We start from the raw sequence: 13,337 nt of genomic DNA on the forward strand, positions 1-13,337 counted from the left end.
CTTCCCCCTTTCCTGCCTTTCCTTCCTTTACCTCTCCCTGTCTTTACTCCATCTTTCTTCCTTCCCTGTCTTTACTCCATCTTTCCTTCCTTTACCTCTCCCTGTCTTTACTCCATCTTTCTTCCTTCCCTGTCTTTACTCCATCTTTCTTCCTTCCCTGTCTTTACTCCATCTTTCCTTCCTTCCCTGTCTTTACTCCATCTTTCTTCCTTCCCTGTCTTTACTCCATCTTTCCTTCCTTCCCTGTCTTTACTCCATCTTTCCTTCCTTTACCTCTCCCTGTCTTTACTCCATCTTTCCTTCCTTTACCTCTCCCTGTCTTTACTCCATCTTTCCTTCCTTTACCTCTCCCTGTCTTTACTCCATCTTTCCTGCCTTTAACTCTCCCTGTCTTTACTCCATCTTTCCTTCCTTCCCTGTCTTTACTCCATCTTTCCTGCCTTCCCTGTCTTTACTCCATCTTTCCTTCCTTCCCTGTCTTTTAACATCTTTCCTGCCTTCCCCCTTTCCTGCCTTTCCTTCCTTTACCTCTCCCTGTCTTTACTCCATCTTTCTTCCTTCCCTGTCTTTACTCCATCTTTCCTTCCTTCCCTGTCTTTTAACATCTTTCCTGCCTTCCCCCTTTCCTGCCTTTCCTTCCTTTACCTCTCCCTGTCTTTACTCCATCTTTCTTCCTTCCCTGTCTTTACTCCATCTTTCCTTCCTTTACCTCTCCCTGTCTTTACTCCATCTTTCTTCCTTCCCTGTCTTTACTCCATCTTTCTTCCTTCCCTGTCTTTACTCCATCTTTCCTTCCTTCCCTGTCTTTACTCCATCTTTCTTCCTTCCCTGTCTTTACTCCATCTTTCCTTCCTTCCCTGTCTTTACTCCATCTTTCCTTCCTTTACCTCTCCCTGTCTTTACTCCATCTTTCCTTCCTTTACCTCTCCCTGTCTTTACTCCATCTTTCCTTCCTTTACCTCTCCCTGTCTTTACTCCATCTTTCCTGCCTTTAACTCTCCCTGTCTTTACTCCATCTTTCCTTCCTTCCCTGTCTTTACTCCATCTTTCCTGCCTTCCCTGTCTTTACTCCATCTTTCCTTCCTTCCCTGTCTTTTAACATCTTTCCTGCCTTCCCCCTTTCCTGCCTTTCCTTCCTTTACCTCTCCCTGTCTTTACTCCATCTTTCTTCCTTCCCTGTCTTTACTCCATCTTTCCTTCCTTCCCTGTCTTTTAACATCTTTCCTGCCTTCCCCCTTTCCTGCCTTTCCTTCCTTTACCTCTCCCTGTCTTTACTCCATCTTTCTTCCTTCCCTGTCTTTACTCCATCTTTCCTTCCTTTACCTCTCCCTGTCTTTACTCCATCTTTCCTTCCTTCCCTGTCTTTACTCCATCTTTCTTCCTTCCCTGTCTTTACTCCATCTTTCCTTCCTTCCCTGTCTTTACTCCATCTTTCCTTCCTTTACCTCTCCCTGTCTTTACTCCATCTTTCCTTCCTTTACCTCTCCCTGTCTTTACTCCATCTTTCCTTCCTTTACCTCTCCCTGTCTTTACTCCATCTTTCCTTCCTTTACCTCTCCCTGTCTTTACTCCATCTTTCCTGCCTTTAACTCTCCCTGTCTTTACTCCATCTTTCCTTCCTTCCCTGTCTTTACTCCATCTTTCCTGCCTTCCCTGTCTTTACTCCATCTTTCCTTCCTTCCCTGTCTTTTAACATCTTTCCTGCCTTCCCCCTTTCCTGCCTTTCCTTCCTTTACCTCTCCCTGTCTTTACTCCATCTTTCTTCCTTCCCTGTCTTTACTCCATCTTTCCTTCCTTCCCTGTCTTTACTCCATCTTTCCTGCCTTCCCTGTCTTTACTCCATCTTTCCTTCCTTCCCTGTCTTTTAACATCTTTCCTGCCTTCCCCCTTTCCTGCCTTTCCTTCCTTTACTCTCCCTGTCTTTACTCCATCTTTCTTCCTTCCCTGTCTTTACTCCATCTTTCCTGCCTTCCCTGTCTTTACTCCATCTTTCCTTCCTTCCTTGTCTTCTAACATCTTTCCTGCCTTCCCCCTTTCCTGCCTTTACCTAACTTTACCTCTATCTTTCTTCCTTCCCTCCTGTCCTTCCCTCAGCTTTCAATCTTTCCCTCATCCCTTCCTTCCCCTAACATTACTTCCCCACTTTTTCTGCATTCATTTCTTTGCTCTTTCCTTCCCAATTGTTACTGACTCCATGGGCTAATGCTGGCTTAATCTCATATCTTCACACAGATCCTTACAGACCTTGGCAAAACAACATCTCCAGGTTTCCACATGACAAAGTCATTCAACAACTAAAACAAAGCAATTCCTACCATGTTTCTCCACATCTTCACATTTACTTGAAATATTTCCTGCATGAACGTAATCATGTTTAAAATCTATATCAATAATTCATGGCCATTGGGGCCTCATTTCTAACATAATGATGTTTTCTTCAAATTCCATGCCGACAAATTACAGGCAGTAAATAATCTTATTTTCTTCAAATATGAAAGCACAAGAACAACGAAGTACAAAAAGCAAAACTGATTAAACTAAGGCACCTGCACGGCAAGATTGCACATGTCTGACATATGTGTTGAGAGACTCAACATGACACACCATTATGCAGAAGTAACAAACAACTTCAAACACAAGCCCCCGGAGCCTATTTAAGTTGAAAGTCATTACATCTTCCAAACTCTAATGATGTAAGAAGCACAATATGAGGAATTAATCTCTTTAACAGAATTTTTTTTTTTTTTAAATTTGTTAAAAAATTTGTCTAAACTTCAGCTTTTTGATTGACAATCTGAAAATAAGATTTATTTGATTGTTAATTCATATTGACTCCTGCATTACTCTCTTAATGTAAAGTTAACTCAGAAAAATGATTATAAAGTTTTAGCTGCAATAGATTTGGCTGAAATTATATTGTGTATAATTGCTGGCTGGTGGACTTAATTTGAGTTATCTCCCCTACATCAGAAAGAGAGAGCTGCCCTCCCCAGCCAAGTGGCACTGTAGCTGATGTTGGACATATTGAAGCTACGTGTTAGTTGTCACCATGCACCACGCAACCAAACAATGACATAATGGACAGATGAACCTGTATCCAGAATTGAAGCAGGTACATTCACACAATTTGAATGTTAAGAAGTACTATGCTAAATAGTTTAGACATTTTTACAGTTATGAATAAAACGGAGACTACGTGTGTTCAGGGTCATCTTTGACAGCCAGACTTATATAAGACTCAAAAACTTATATAAGACTCAAAAGAGGTTAAAGAACACTTGATTCTTTCATATTACTACAGTTAATCTGTCATGGTGTGACACATTAACTATAGTAATATGGAAGGATCGGGTGTGAATCTGTCATGGCGTGACACATTAACTATAGTAATATGGAAGAATCGGGTGTGAATCTGTCATGGCGTGACACATTAACTATAGTAATATGGAAGGATCGGGTGTGAATCTGTCATGGCGTGATACATTAACTATAGTAATATGGAAGGATTGGGTGTGAATCTGTCATGGCGTGATACATTAACTATAGTAATATGGAAGAATCGGGTGTGAATCTGTCATGGCGTGGCACATTAACTATAGTAATATGGAAGGATCGGGTGTGAATCTGTCATGGCGTGACACATTAACTATAGTAGCATGGAAGAATAGGGTGTGAATCTGTCATGGCATGACACATTAACTACAGTAATATGGAAGAATTGGGTGTGAATCTGTCATGGCGTGACACATTAACTTTAGTAATATGGAAGGATCGGGTGTGAATCTGTCATGGCATGACACATTAACTACAGTAATATGGAAGTATTGGGTGTGAATCTGTCATGGCGTGACACATTAACTATAGTAATATGGAAGGATCGGGTGTGAATCTGTCATGGCGTGACACATTAACTATAGTAATATGGAAGAATAGGGTGTGAATCTGTCTTGGCATGACACATTAACTATAGTAATATGGAAGGATTGGGTGTGAATCTGTCATGGCATGACACATTAACTATAGTAATATGGAAGAATAGGGTGTGAACCTGTCTTGGCATGACACATTAACTACAGTAATTTGGAAGGATCGGGTGTGAATCTGTCATGGCGTGACACATTAACTACAGTAATATGGAAGTATTGGGTGTGAATCTGTCATGGCGTGACACATTAACTGTAGTAATATGGAAGTATTGGGTGTGAATCTGTCATGGCGTGGCACATTAACTATAGTAATATGGAAGGATCGGGTGTGAATCTGTCATGGCGTGACACATTAACTACAGTAATATGGAAGTATTGGGTGTGAATCTGTCATGGCGTGGCACATTAACTATAGTAATATGGAAGGATCGGGTGTGAATCTGTCATGGCGTGACACATTAACTATAGTAATATGGAAGAATAGGGTGTGAATCTGTCTTGGCATGACACATTAACTATAGTAATATGGAAGGATTGGGTGTGAATCTGTCATGGCATGACACATTAACTATAGTAATATGGAAGAATAGGCTGTGAATCTGTCTTGGCATGACACATTAACTACAGTAATTTGGAAGGATCGGGTGTGAATCTGTCATGGCGTGACACATTAACTACAGTAATATCGAAGTATTGGGTGTGAATCTGTCATGGCGTGACACATTAACTGTAGTAATATGGAAGGATTAGGTGTGAATCTGTCATGGCGTGACACATTAACTGTAGTAATATGGAAGGATCAGGTGTGAATCTGTCATGGCGTGATACATTAACTATAGTAATATGGAAGGATCGGGTGTGAATCTGTCATGGCGTGACACATTAACTACAGTAATATGGAAGTATTGGGTGTGAATCTGTCATGGCGTGGCACATTAACTATAGTAATATGGAAGGATCGGGTGTGAATCTGTCATGGCGTGACACATTAACTACAGTAATATGGAAGTGAGTGAGTGAGTGAGTATGGTTTTACGCCGCTTTTAGCAATATTCCAGCAATATCACGGCGGGGGACACCAGAAATGGGCTTCACACATTGTACCCATGTCGGGATTCGAACCCGGGTCTTCGGCGTGACGAGCGAACGCTTTAACCACTAGGCTACCCGACTGCCCCTTAATAATATGGAAGTATTGGGTGTGAATCTGTCATGGCTTGGCACATTAACTATAGTAATATGGAAGGATCGGGTGTGAATCTGTCTTGGCATGACGCATTAACTATAGTAATATGGAAGAATTGGGTGTGAATCTGTCATAGTATGACATGTTTACTGCAGTGATTGATCAGCCATCGATTGATGAAGCAAAACTGCTTCCACTTTAATGATATCTGACAATGAATGGAGTTAAGATAATTAGTTAATTTTCTTCATCTACTCTAGCAGCACATTCTCACCCCTTCTCAGCTCTAGCAGCACATTCTCACCCCCTTCTCAGCTCCAGCAGGACATTCTCACCCCTTCTCAGCTCTCGTAGCACATTCTCACCCCTTCTCAGCTCTAGCAGCACATTCTCACCCCTTCTCAGCTCCAGCAGGACATTCTCACCCCTTCTCAACTCTAGCAGCACATTCTCACCCCCTTCTCAGCTCTAGCAGCACATTCCCACCCCTTCTCAGCTCTAGCAGCACATTCTCACCCCTTCTCAACTCTTGTAGCACATTCTCACCCCTTCTCAACTCTCGTAGCACATTCTCACCCCTTTTCAACTCCAGCAGGACATTCTCACCCCTTCTCAACTCTCGTAGCACATTCTCACCCCTTCTCAACTCCAGCAGGACATTCTCACCCCTTCTCAGCTCTCGTTGCACATTCTCACCCCTTCTCAACTCCAGCAGGACATTCTCACCCTTTCTCAACTCCAGCAGGACATTCTCACCCCTTCTCAACTCCAGCAGGACATTCTCACCCCTTCTCAGCTCTAGCAGCACATTCTCACCCCTTCTCAACTCTCGTAGCACATTCTCACCCCATCCTCAACTCCAGCAGCACATTCTCACCCCTTCTCAGCTCTAGCAGCACATTCTCACCCCTTCTCAACTCCAGCAGGACATTCTCACCCCTTCTCAACTCTCGTAGCACATTCTCACCCCTTCTCAACTCCAGCAGGACATTCTCAACCCTTCTCAACTCTAGCAGCGCTTTTTCACCCCCTTCTCAGCTCTAGCAGCACATTCTCACCCCTTCTCAACTCTAGCAGCACATTCTCACCCCTTCTCAGCTCTAGTAGCACATTCTCACCCTTTCTCAACTCCAGCAGGACATTCTCACCCCTTCTCAACTCTCGTAGCACATTCTCACCCCTTCTCAGCTCTAGCAGCACATTCTCACCCCTTCTCAACTCTCGTAGCACATTCTCACCCCTTCTCAGCTCTAGCAGCACATTCTCACCCCTTTTCAGCTCTAGCAGCACATTCTCACCCCCTTCTCAGCTCTAGCAGCACATTCTCACCAACTTCTTGGCTCTGGGTTTCTTTATATTCAAAGGAATCATTTATTATGAACGTTGTACATAACCTTACTTCAGGGACCATATGTCAGTCTACAGGGACCCAAACTAAGGTGATGTCAAGTGAGATCCTTCCAGAACAAATAGTTGGTTGAAAGATTTTGATAAATTGGCGAACTGGACAAATGGGTTTGCTGAATCTTTGTGTTCTGATAGTTGTAAATAATGTAAAAAGTGAAATAGATAGGTTCCCATTGTCTTTTCTTGCACTGTCCAGTTTGAGATTTCTTGCCCTAATCTTAAAAGCATATGTGATGAAAACATTTGCCAATAGTTGGTTGATTAATACTGCACTCAACAACATTCCGGCTTTACGATAACTGAGTCTGGACCAGACAAACCAGTGATTGATATTATGAGCAACGGCCCACTGTAGGGGTGTGACAACAAAGTAACCGGCCCTGACCACTTGATCCATTAAGTCGCTTCAGCTGACAAGCATGGGTTGTTAGGGTCCAATGCTAACAGTCGCCAAGGGGACCAAATACATGAGTGATATTTATTGATAAGGACGGCCTTACCAGTTTCTTTGAAAAACATACTCTTTTATAGTTGAAGCAAGGAATACAAAAGCAGCATGAAATTGAAGTTGAAACCAGTAAGTACTTACAAGACAATATACCAATACTACACTCATGCTGATGAAAAAAGAAAGAAAAAATACCTTCCTCATTGACTTAAACAGATGCATGATGTCCTCCATACAACATTAACACATGATGCCCTCCATATTACCATAGACACACGATGTCCTCTATTTTATATTAACACACGATGTCCTCTATTTTATATTAACACACGATGTCCTCTATTTTATATTAACACACGATGTCCTCTATTTTATATTAACACACGATGCCCTCCATGTTACATTAACACACGATGTCCTTAATGTTACATTAACACATGATGCCCTCCATATTACCATAGACACACGATGTCCTCTATTTTATATTAACACACGATGTCCTTCATGTTACATTAACACACAATGTCCATGTTTCTCAGAGACCACTGATAATGGGATATTAATGGATTCTTGAGTGAAATAAATATGTCCCCTTCAATTTCCCCTCCTCACAGTAACCCCATGGGGCTATTTTCACACAAATTAGGGGCTGGAAGTCAACCATGACGCAATTTAATTCCCCTAGACAAGTCCTCGGAGTCCCTCTGTCGGAAAGCATTGAATTAAACTATCAAAATTATAGATATTCAGCAATAACACCATCTCATAAAACATTTTATGATAACATGTACAATTAACGACATTTTTACAGCTGAAACAAATTGCAATGGAAATTACTGGTATCTGGAAACAATGCATCTCTGAAACACGTCCTCATTAGAAAATGGCATAACTCGGGATAAGATTTCACTTTTTCAGTTCTGTTATTTTCCTCGCAGTATGAGGTTTTAACACAAATATGATAATACTTGTATGTCTGAATTCTGTGAATGCCACGGGAAACTATAGATGCAGACAGAAAAACAATGTGAATCCATTAACCTACCGATACACTTACACAAATATTCCCCTATTTACATAGATATACTATACACTGTGATTATTTTTTTTTAGCAATTATGTCCTATTGTTTGTACTTTACCTCTCAGCATTACAAAACAGACGTCTGGATCAGCAAATTGCTGCCGTGTACTGTATCACTATTGATGAAAGGGCTGGTCCATACGTAATGGAAATCCTGATATTTTTACCCCAAAAAACAAGCAGATAAATACAATGAAATACATATCAGGGTCTTTGATCCAGCAAACCAAACAAAGAATCGAGCTCTGAGGAAGTCTTCTTAGAACAAGATCTAAATACGCTGACCTCGTCAATAATCAACACACAGATCATGGTTCTATGATATACCTACAAATGTCAATGCCGCCTTTCAACCTGACAAAATATTCCACAATCAAGAAAGGTAGAAACAAGCTACACAAACCCGTCTATTTTACCAAGCTAACATGCAAAGTTAGGGGAAACCATCTTGAATAAGACTTCACGTCAGACTCCCACAACTTTAAGGTGCGCAGCAGCCATGAGCCAGTGCCCAGCTTGCCAATGTTGCATGGATTAGGGAGCATTAGGCAACCTCAAGTTTCTTTGATCATCGCGCGCGCGGAGAATACACTCTCTATCGTAAATAAACACTGCAGAAGGCACAGGTATCTAGATTCTGATGAATGGATCAAGGAGAAGGAGGTATATCACATTTGCGAAGTCTGAGGAGGATGGAAATAAATAAACAGTCATCAGCTGCGGACATGATGTATTGACAACATGGGGGGCTTTGCATTTTCTTTTTCACTTTTTATATTTTTGGGCCGGTGGTTTGGGAAAAATAATAGGAAAGAGCTTGAAAGGGAGGATTATAGGCTGTAGAACACATTCATCGAGGGAACTTATATATTGATGATGGATAGAAGTCCCCATTTAAGTTACTTCTGAAAACAAATACGACTACAAACAAACATGTATCTGATCGCTTGAGAGGGGGGTCTTTCAATTACATTTAACTTTACAAATTTTAATAAAAGAAAATAATGTAAAAAGACATCAAGTCAGTGACTTTTGTCAAATGCCACTTTTAACAGTATTCAAGTTGCATCATACATAATAATTAAGATTCTACTATGACTTTAGTAAATACTTGATTCTGATTGGTCAATTAAAGTCAAACAGAGGTATATAATCACATGATACAGGTCTCTGACTTTCGGTTGTGCAGTGATACATATTATATGGTAATGCACTATTTATTTGGCCATGGACACCAAACTACTGATATGACAATGGATTTCAGCTATTTTGCTGTCGAAAATTTCACATCTCTTTTCGAAGATGGACTTAGTGATGATGAGCTCGCCTAATGTGGTTTTAAATAAAATTTAGCACTAATATAAATCTGTTATACTACCTCTAATTTCAAAACACAGTAGGTTTATCTCCTAATTAATTTTACCAGTCTGGACGGACCTGTACAGAGGCTTATAAGACACATGACACTGAATGATCCAGGTTTGAATCTGGCTGCTGCTTCAATGTTGCCCTTTGACAGAGTTATTCCCTGCCCCAGTACAGCTGCTGTAGAATGGGTACCCGGAGGGAAGAACTGGAGATGTGTCTGGTAACAGACATCTGTGATTGTATACTCTCAGAGAAATTTGCAAATGTTTGTAAAGTCTTGTGTACCTACAGGATACATAAAGACAATGCTATTAGGCAGAACTTGCAATTATCATGATCAGTGTTAAACCTCACGCCACAGAAGTGAAGACAAGCTTTTCATTATACTTTGAAAATGTAAATACTTAAATTACCATTGTAAATAAGAAAGAAAAAACATGTTCCATGTATTTATTGTTCATTACAAGAACAAAACACTACATTTTACCGGAAATGTTTCACATAAAGTTTGTTTCTTTTATATTCAAAATAACACTCATGTTCCAAGGCTAACATCCATTTCATTCAATTTTCAATTATTTTTACTGTACTCCATAGAACAGAGACATCCAAAATGAGAACAACAACAATAAATGTTCCCATTGCATTACTCAATTATCATTAGTTGGACCCAACTTGCCCAACAATCGACAAAATCACACCCACTGCACCCAGAGATAGATATACAAAAAAATATGATTCTCGTTCATACTAAAAACTATTTTGTAATCATCCTAATTGAATCTGATCTAAAAAAAATATCTTTATTGGAACAAGTTGACCACTGCCGACTGCCCACATACGAGGTTAAGCATGCTCGATAAACATCCAGCGCAACAACGCTGCCTCTACATCATGAATTTCAGTCTTTTTACCTTAAAGATTAATGAGCTTGTCTGTGAATTGTATTTACTTGCACAACAAACCCTGGCTTCACTTACTTAGCTGTGTAAACGTATATAAAGAAACATTTTAACGATCACCATCGCAGATACTTCGACAATGATAGATTAATTCCAGGCCTGAGACCCATAAGAACTCAAGAAAAAAGTAATCTGATAGTAGCATCTTCTAGGCGTATGACTTTCCGAAATATAATTTTCCATTACGCTGGCAGCTTACGTGATGAGCTTTAAAGATGAGGTGTGTATTAGCTGCCGAGGTATATCAGTGGAGAGATCTATGTATCGCAGGGATCTGATGGCAGTTGGTGATTGGAGGAGCTAAGGTGGATAATGGTGGCCATCAGTGCTGATAGATAAGGCTGACCCCTGGTCAGAGGGTCCTGTCTTGCAGCTGAGATAATATACAACAGACAGACAAACTCTGTGTGGGGTGGAGCAGGGGATTGTCTGAACTGTGGCGGGCGGGATTGGTGAATCTGAACAGTGACTGGGATTGTCTGAAAAGTGACTGGTATTGTCTAAATAGTGGCTTAGATTGTAAGAATTGTGGCAAGGATTGTCTGAATAGGGACCTGGATTGTCTGAATAGTGACTGGGGTGGTCTGTAATGGTGGCAGGGATTGTCTGAATAGTGACTGGGATTGTTTGAATAGTGACTGGGATTGTATGAATAGTGACTGGGATTGTCTGAACAGTGGCAGGTATTGTCTGAATAGTGACTGGGATTGTCTGAATAGTGACTGGAATTGTCTGAATAGTGACTGGGATTGTCTGTAATAGTGACTGGGATTGTCTGAATAGTGACTGGGATTGTCTGTGATAGTGACTGGGATTGTCTGAATAGCGACTAGGATTGTCTGAATAGGGACTGGGATTGTCTGAATAGTGACCAGGATTGTCTGAATAGGGACTGGGATTGTCTGAATAGCGACAAGGATTGTCTGAATAAGGACTGGGATTGTCTGAATAGTAACTAGGATTGTCTGAATAGTGGCAGGGATTGTCTGAACAGTACCCGGGATTGTCTGAATAGGGACTGGGATTGTCTGAATAGCGACTAGGATTGTCTGAATAGTAACTAGGATAGTCTGAATAGGGACAGGGATTGTCTGAATAGCGACTAGTATTGTCTGAATAGGGACTTGGATTGTCTGAATAGTGGATGAGATAGTCGTCATAGGGCCTTCAATTATCTGAAACTTAATTGGGATTGTTTAAATAGTTGCTGAGATTGTCAAGTATGAACAGTGTGTGGGATTGTCAGATTTGAGTCTGAAACATGGCTGGGAATATGGGTGAGACCAGTTGTTGCGATTGTTTGGTCTGAAGAGTGGCTCGGGTTATTCAGTCTGACATATTGAGGCAGTAACTGGGGATGCCAATGGAGGAGGCCTGAGCAAGGAGAGAGTGATGTGGTTGTTGATGTCACTTCTAACTCTGTGTCAGCCACACCACAGCATCTCATGTCTCACTACAGGGCCTGAACTGCAGACCAAGCCATCGAGTGATGAATGTTATGAGCAACGATCCATGCTGTCAGGGTACAATAACATGCATCAATCAAGTCTATTTAGTCACCTCTTTAAATACAACCCGCATAGATTGTTTGGGACCAATTCTAATCCGGTAGCCCACAGTTTGTTTGTTTGTGTTTTTTGTTGTTTTTGTTGTTGTTGTTGTTGTTGATGTTTAACGTTGAACTCATAAATATTCCAGCTATATGAAGGTGGTCTAAAACATAATCGAGTCTGGACCAGATAATCCAGTGATTGACATCATGAGTATTAATCCACACAATTGGGATCCCGTTAGTCGCCTCTTACGACAAGCATAGTTGCCCTTTATGGCAAGCATGGGTTGCTGAAGACCTATTCTACCCTGGATAGTCACAGGTTCGGAAGCCCACGGGGTGAACTATATGCATATATAAAATCAGTCATATCAGATCTTCCTACATTTCATTATCACAATCTTTCAATCCAAACAGTTGCAATATGCATGACACAAATACCTTCCACACACACCTGGAACATTAGCTAAACAATAATGGCAACTCTATATTCATATTATTGTAAGATCAGTCCGTGACAGAGCTGGTGTTGAGACAAGCTGTAGTGCAAAGTCTAGCTCCAGGCCCAGGGGATAATGCTTGTTTCTCTACCACTATCCCACATCCATCTACAGTCTTTACAATAACACTGACACACGGGCGACAGCCGGAATACATCACACTGTCCATTTCATTTTGTCACAACACATCTACCTGTTTATTTCAATAGCAAGACACTTTCAGATTTCAAGACAGTAACTGAAGTCAATTTGCTACCTCCCCTGTGAAGATCTGGAATAGAATTGGTCTTGTGCAACTCTGCTTGTCATAAGAGGCGGCTAACGTAATTGGGTGGTCATACTCGTTGATTTGGTTGCTGCATGTTAACGTATCCCAATTTCGATAGATACTCATGATGTCAATCATTGGACTATCTGACATATTGTTGGAATATTGCTGAGTGAAGCGCTAAACAACAAACAAACAATTCGCCACCTGAAAGCATCCCCCTGACAGATACAGAAACAGGCCTCAGAGCATCCTGCTCCACCGCATTCCATGCTTTTGACCTAAATGTAGTTTCCCCTTAAACATTGTATCCTTAAACGAAGCTCCATTATTGAAAATAAAATAAAATCTTGAACTACTTAAAATTAAATTGAATTAATGTTAAAGCATCAAAAATGCCATTTTCAATAATTATCCATCAAAACCACCCCATATTCAAATTTAATTTAAAAACATGCGTAATTGTCAAATTTAGAAATTTCAAAATTATCTCAGCTGGTATTCATAACCAAAATGAAAAAGTTAAACGTCTAACCCTTTTAACTCCACTTAGGGATGATTGCAAATTTGGCAAATCAAAGGGTTTAGTGCTAAGAGTTCTTTATCATCAATAACTCTCGCCACATCCAGCCTCCCA

At 40.7% G+C, this 13,337-nt stretch overlaps 2 protein-coding genes and 1 long non-coding RNA gene across 9 annotated transcripts in view; 1 reads left to right on the forward strand and 2 right to left on the reverse strand.

The window, feature by feature from the left end:
* The window catches only part of LOC124151049 (short-chain dehydrogenase/reductase family 42E member 1-like), a 314,896-nt gene that overhangs the window by 199,547 nt on the left and 102,012 nt on the right, over window positions 1-13,337 (reverse strand). The gene's annotated exons all lie outside the window — the stretch shown is intronic.
* LOC124151044 (netrin receptor UNC5C-like) overlaps window positions 1-13,337 on the forward strand; it is a 420,080-nt gene that overhangs the window by 24,985 nt on the left and 381,758 nt on the right. The window lies entirely within an intron of this gene.
* LOC125382662 lies at window positions 12-1,244 on the reverse strand. The gene is made up of 3 exons (XR_007222505.1): window positions 1,143-1,244; window positions 646-959; window positions 12-345 (listed from the first exon to the last, which is right to left on the reverse strand). It is a non-coding gene; the product is annotated as an uncharacterized LOC125382662 (long non-coding RNA).

The sequence above is a fragment of the Haliotis rufescens genome, unplaced genomic scaffold (assembly GCF_023055435.1).
Source record: "Haliotis rufescens isolate VD_foot unplaced genomic scaffold, xgHalRufe1.0.p SCAF_20, whole genome shotgun sequence".
NCBI classification, from domain to species: Eukaryota; Metazoa; Mollusca; class Gastropoda; order Lepetellida; family Haliotidae; genus Haliotis; species Haliotis rufescens.